Here is a 6225-nt window from a genome sequence, read left to right on the forward strand (position 1 = left end):
GACCAGGATCGGTTCTGGCTTTTTTTTTTATTTATTTTTTTTTTTTAAAACCTACCTTGGCAAAGAACTGCCCCCTCATGTCCTTCAAACTAACCTGCTACTTGCAGTGCTTGGGTTTAGTCTCCACCCTAGGTGCTAATTCATGGCATCACCAGTGTGGAATTAAGATAACATCCCTTCTGAATGGCCTAACGCAAGCTTTTGGTGTATATGGCCACCTCACATGTGGGGTTTTTGTATGGCTATCTTAACAGGTGAGTTAATATGGCGTCATCCCTCTCAAAAAAGCCCACACTTTCTCACAAAAAAGCTCAGACCCTTAACCACCAGAGAAGGATTTACTTCTTTAATGGCCAGGCCAATTTTTGCGATCCTGCACTGCATTACTTTGACAATTGTGCATGCGTTGGATACTATGCCCAAATAAAACTTGATGTCCTTTTCCCTCGGCTTTCTTTCGGTGGTTGATCGCCTCTGCAGTTTAATTTTTGCACTATAAAGTCCAATTTTGAGGTTTTTTTTTTTTACTTTTTCCTATAATGCATATCCCAAAAAAGTAAAACTAATTAAAGGGATTGTAAAGTGAATTTTTTTTAAATAACGTTATACTTGCCTCCACTGTGCAGTTTGTTTTGCACAGAGTGGCCCCGAACCTGCTCTTCTGGGGTCCCTCGGCGGCTCTCGGCTTCCTCCTGCAGGTACTTCTCACGTTCATGCGAGCTCCCTCGCATGGTGAGAAGCATCTGCGGGTACACTCCCGTGACATAGCCGCTCGCTGTATCGCACGGCGCTCCGCTTCAGTGGATGTGATTAGCAGCGCGAGCCATTGGCTGCGCTGCTATCCAGCCAATCAGCGGCCAGGCTGAGCGGTGGAAAGGATGTCGGGACTTTCGAGGGGTGAGGTAAGTAAAACGGGGGAGGGGGGCTGGGGGCGCAGACACTGTCCGATGTTTTTTCACCTTTATGCATTAAGGTGAAAAAAACATTTACCTTTGCAAACCCTTTAATCAGTTTAGGCAAATATTTTATTCCGTTACAGATTTTTGGTAAAAAAAAATCATCCCGATAGGCATGTATTGGTTTGCACAACTGCTAAATCTGCTCCTAAATATCACCAATACAGTGGTTTAAAAATGCACTGATTACTGTATAAGTGACACTGGCAGGGAAGGGGTTAAGTGTCCTAGGGAGGTGCTTTATAACTGGGGATTGACTTCAGTCTGTTCCTAGTGATCTATCTCTGTACTCCCCTGTCGGAACAGGAATCTGCCTCACTTACATAGGCAGATCCCCATTCTACCTCTGGAGCAATCTTGTGTGGCTGGCAGACATTACAGCTGCCCTCTGTGTGTCCACAGTATCTATTGCACAAAACAATGTATCCATATGGCATTTCATGTAATAGAGCTGCCCTGCTACAGTATATCTGCAGCGGGTGGCGCTTGAGTGATTTAAGTCAGGTTACCCCTTTTCTTTCAGAAGCCCATAGGGTGTTGAGTCGACACCCTCTTAGCATAGTCTCTGATGCTCAGTGCTTCAAAGCCAAGCCATGCTCTTTGCTGGGTGCTTGGGCTGAGTGATGCATCTAAATGGTCTCTGTAGGAAGTTTTGGCTTCAGCATACTTGGTTTGACTGCTGAATATAAGGCTTCAGAACCTTTGCCTCTGGGAACATTTTTTTAATCCTCCCTGTGACTGGACAAGTGGCCTGGATGATGCAGAGTACTGTTATCTGTGCTATCATCCTTTCTAGAGAAAATGCAGTCTTGCTCTCCACCGGTGGTCTCTATACCCAAAGAGGTTTGCACATGGGTGCTCCACATGTCTTGCGTGGTATAAAGAAATCTTCACTGGGTACTCAGCAGCCAGAACACACTGGGCTTTTGCTTGGAAAAGGAATATTGCCAGAGGCTTTTGTGGGACCTAATTACCTGAAATTTGACTTTCTGTGGCTGATCCATAGCGTCTTAAGTTTCCTCTGTTCTCTAGCAGTGTGGCTAAGGTTCATAATCCTTGCTCCATCATAGGTGCTTCAGTGTACTTATGCGTAGTAGACCATGTTCTGTGCTTAAGGTAAAGGCGCTCCTGCTAAGTCCTTGTCAGGCACCAAAGACTGCTGGGTGTTTAAAGTGGCTGGTTTACTCATCTATTTTTTTTTTTTTTTTTTTTGTACTTCCATTGGTTGTGACCCAGTCTAGGGTAGTGTTTATACTTTTTCTTGCCCACCCACTTTTGTGCGGACTTCATGTTTGGCTCACTTAAGCATATACTGCTACCTTCATATGAATGGATAAGTAGAAAACTTGACAAAAGGTAGGTTTCTTTGCCCTACCATGGTATCACTCAAACAAGCCTCAGTTTTTAGCTACTGTCCATAGGTAATGGATGTGTCTGAACTCTCTGTAGAGTGACATAGACTTCAAGTGGTTATACTCTGACGCCTGCAGCTGCAAGCATAATCCCAGTACGGTGTTTTTTTTTTAGATCTCAGCCATTGGCTCTCTGGTAAAAGCAACCCTAGTGGCTAACTAGCTGTTGGCTTGATTTTATTTTTTTTTACAAAGAGGGGATGTCCCCTACAACCGCCATCTGCGGCTACACTGGGATCTCCGATCAACCCTCTGATAATTCTGCGGGCAGATCAGAGAGCCAATCCAGTCTTTGGCTATCGACTAGGGTAATCTGGATGTGATGACCTAACATCACGTCCAGTTTACCCAGATGTCAACTGCCATTTTCAAAAAAAATCGAAAGCATTTGAACACACTGAACTTGTAGACCCCAGATCTCTCCCTAAAGAATACCTGTCTTATGCTTATTGCTGCCACAAAGGATGATGAAAAATGTCTCACTTACCAGTCCCACGCATGTGGTATCGCTGCTCGCAGCAGCTCATGGGCAATAATTTTAGCTCCAGACCTCTGTACATCTAAAGTGGTAACCTGTAATGGTTTTTAAAGCTTTGTCTATGGATAGCACATTTTTTGCCACCATTGCATGGGCGTGTGCATTTTTAACCACTTAAGCCCCAGACCATTTGGCTGGCCAAAGAACAGAGCACTTTTTACAATTCAGTACTGCATCTCTTTAACTGACAATTGAGCGACGTGGCTCCCAAACAAATGATGATTTTCCCACAAATAGAGCTTTCTTTTGGCGGTATCTGATCAGCTGTGGGTTTTTTTTTTGCGCTATAAACAAATGGCGACAATTTTGAAGAAACGCATTATTTTTTTGCTATGTATTCTTATAGCAATTTTTTTATGTGTTGATTGATTTATGCAAAAGTTATGGCATTTACAAAATGGGGGATAGTTTTAATTGGTAATGGTGGCGATCAGTTTTTTTATAAAAAAAAAAAAAATTTGTGACTGAGATTGGACACTTTTGGAGTGATTTTGGGACCATTCACATTTATACAGCAATCGGTGCAATTAAAAATGCTTTGATTACTGTGTAAATGTGACTGGTAGGGAAGGGGTTAACCATTAGGTGGTGATGTAGGGGTTAAGTGTCTGGGGAGGGGCTCACAGCCCCTCCCCAGGGAACGGTGATCAGTGACAGTATCACTAGGTAGTACGGGAATGGTTACATTAGCATTTCCCAGTTCTTCCTCTCCGTGAGGCGATCACAGGACCCACACTCACGAAGCTCCCAGCGGGTGCCCGCAAACTTGCCTCTTAAAGGGCAACATATAGGTACATGATTCTGCCAGTACGTTCCCTTTTTGCTGCAGTATATCTGCGTGAGGTGGTTGGGAAGCTGTTAGTTTCAGGCTCGGTTCACACAGGGTCGACTTTACCGCCTGACAAGTCGCGCTCCGTTCTGTACTATGGAACCGTTCTAATAGGAGCGACTCAAGTTGCTCCAACTTTGAAAAAAGGTTCCTGTACTATTTTTGGGGCGACTTCAGGCGACTTGCATTGACTTCTATACAGAAGTCGTTTTGCAGGTCGCCGCTGAAGTCGTGTGCAGGTCGCATCTGTGAGTCATGTTGCAAGTCGTGCCGCCCCTGTGTGAACCGAGCCGAAGGGTGACCTGTTATCTATTTACTCGGTGTAACATTTTATAGAAAATTGGGTTATGTCGTTTTTGCTTTAAAATTCAAATTTTTTTTTTTTCAAAAACAAAATTGCATTTGAAAAACTGCTGCCCAAATACTGTGACATACCCTTTTCCCCCAGAAAAGATGGCAAAATTTGTCGGATGACCCTCCTATTCCTGGAACTCATTTCTATCATAAGTTCTGGACCCTTTAAGTCTGTAAGCAAGCCCCCCCCCCCCCCCCACCCACAATGAGGTGCCATTTTGTTAACATGGGGAGAGGTTTGGTTCCAAAATGTAGTAAGCAGAGGCTACAAATTGGAATTTCAGTTTTTCCACCTGACTTAATGTTAAACTTGCCCTGTTTTTACATGAGGGTCTTTGACCTAATGATGTAGTTTTTTTTATTATTATAAAGGAGACCACAGGGAATAAAATTGTGATCATTGTAATTTGCCACGTTATTTGCGCAGTGGTTTTGCAAACTTTAAGCAAAATGCACTTTAGTAAAAAAAAATACCCTATGGTTTTTGTAAAATGTGAGATTTTACACAAAGTAAATTGATAGCTTTGAAATTGTGGAATCGCCGCAAACTACGGTACTTGATCTCTATAGGTGACACATCAAAAATGTTTAAAGGATACCTGTTTAGAGTTGGTCTAGTGCTAGCATTATTGCTCTAACGTTCGTGGCACTACCTCATGTGTAATGCTCACACTGTTTATATATGTGTGCACAACTTGTGTATGTGTTTGTTTCTGCAACTTAGCACAGAGGTGGGGATGATTAAAAAAAAAATCTATTTTCAGGCCGAGAATCCCCTTGTGCGCATGCGCCGCTGCAGTCAGCGGCGCATACCGAGGGGAATATCTCCTAAACCGTACAGGTTTAGGAGATATTTTTTTTACCTACAGGTAAGCCTTATTATAGGCTTTCCTGTAGGTAAAAGTTAAAAAATTTAGTATGCAACCACTTTAACTCCAGATCATGGCAACTCAATATTCCTGCAGCATCAAGCAAGAGGGTACAGTGTCTATATGGTCCTCATCAGCATTCCCACTCGCCTAAAGTACCATCAATTCTCCACAAAGCCCGTCCAATGACATTGTCACAGTTGGAGTTTAACACCTGTGGCTCTGCAGTACGCTGTGAATAAAGTGTTTGACAAAGTCTTATTATGAACTTTGGTACAGCAGTAGATGGTGACCTATTCAGAGATGGCCCTTTCCCCCTTCTGATCTGCAGTAATCCGTGAGTAACTGTTTATAATGTTTTTCTATATTCTGCATGTATAGAGGCAAATGAACTGCCCTTAACCCCTCCTGTTAGTCAATGATTGCTCTGTGACTAACTTGTTAGTAAGGTCTCACTATACCGTTGTACATTGGCTTTTGGTGAGCTAGTTGCAAACAACCTTAAATTCTGCTCGGCAGTGGCCTGTGAGTACCATTGGTCTTTCTCACTATGTACTGTTTGGTTCACCATAGGCCACTGTTCAGTCACACATGGCCTGCTTTGGATCCCAGACAAATGTCTGGTCGAGTTATCTGCACCTGGTCTAATTCAAATGTCCATGCATGTTTAGAAGGAATACGCTGACACAATGTTCAGTGAAAAGCTTCCTTTATTGCTTTTGGGCATACAGCCCCCTTTATAGTAAGAGATGACTCACTGTTTGCAAAAGCATCATCTAAGGTGTATTCTGTGCTATCAAGCAGAGATTGGAGGACCCTTATCTAAAGGCTGGATTCACACCTATGCATTCGCTTGACTGTGTTTCTCCCTACACAGCGAAACTGTTTGTTTTTTTTCCAAATGACCCGAAGCCTGGGGCTGGTGGTCTCCCCCTGGGAGCCGGACCACAAGCCTGGGAAGCCTCTGGGTCTGGTAGGATATTCTTGTCCTTCCTGGGGGTTCCCCTATCTTTTCCTCAGGGGGGCAGCAGAAATTGGAAGAGCCCCCCTGAGAGCTGAAGGACCCTGGGTACAGTGGTGTACCCAGAACTTCAGGGGCCATTATCCTGTCTCCCCTCCTTACCTGTACAGGTGGCTGTTCAGACGGGGGTGCTGGCCATCGGTTCTTTCCAGGGGGATCATGTCCCCGACTCCTGGGTCCCCGGTAGCTCGCGTGGGCTGCCGGAGAGGCCGTGGCAACAAGCACCCGCGTCATTTTCAAACTTCG

The sequence above is a fragment of the Lithobates pipiens genome, unplaced genomic scaffold (assembly GCF_037356315.1).
Source record: "Lithobates pipiens isolate NorthernLeopardFrog02 unplaced genomic scaffold, aLitPip1_a1.2 Scaffold_18, whole genome shotgun sequence".
Classification (NCBI taxonomy): Eukaryota; Metazoa; Chordata; class Amphibia; order Anura; family Ranidae; genus Lithobates; species Lithobates pipiens.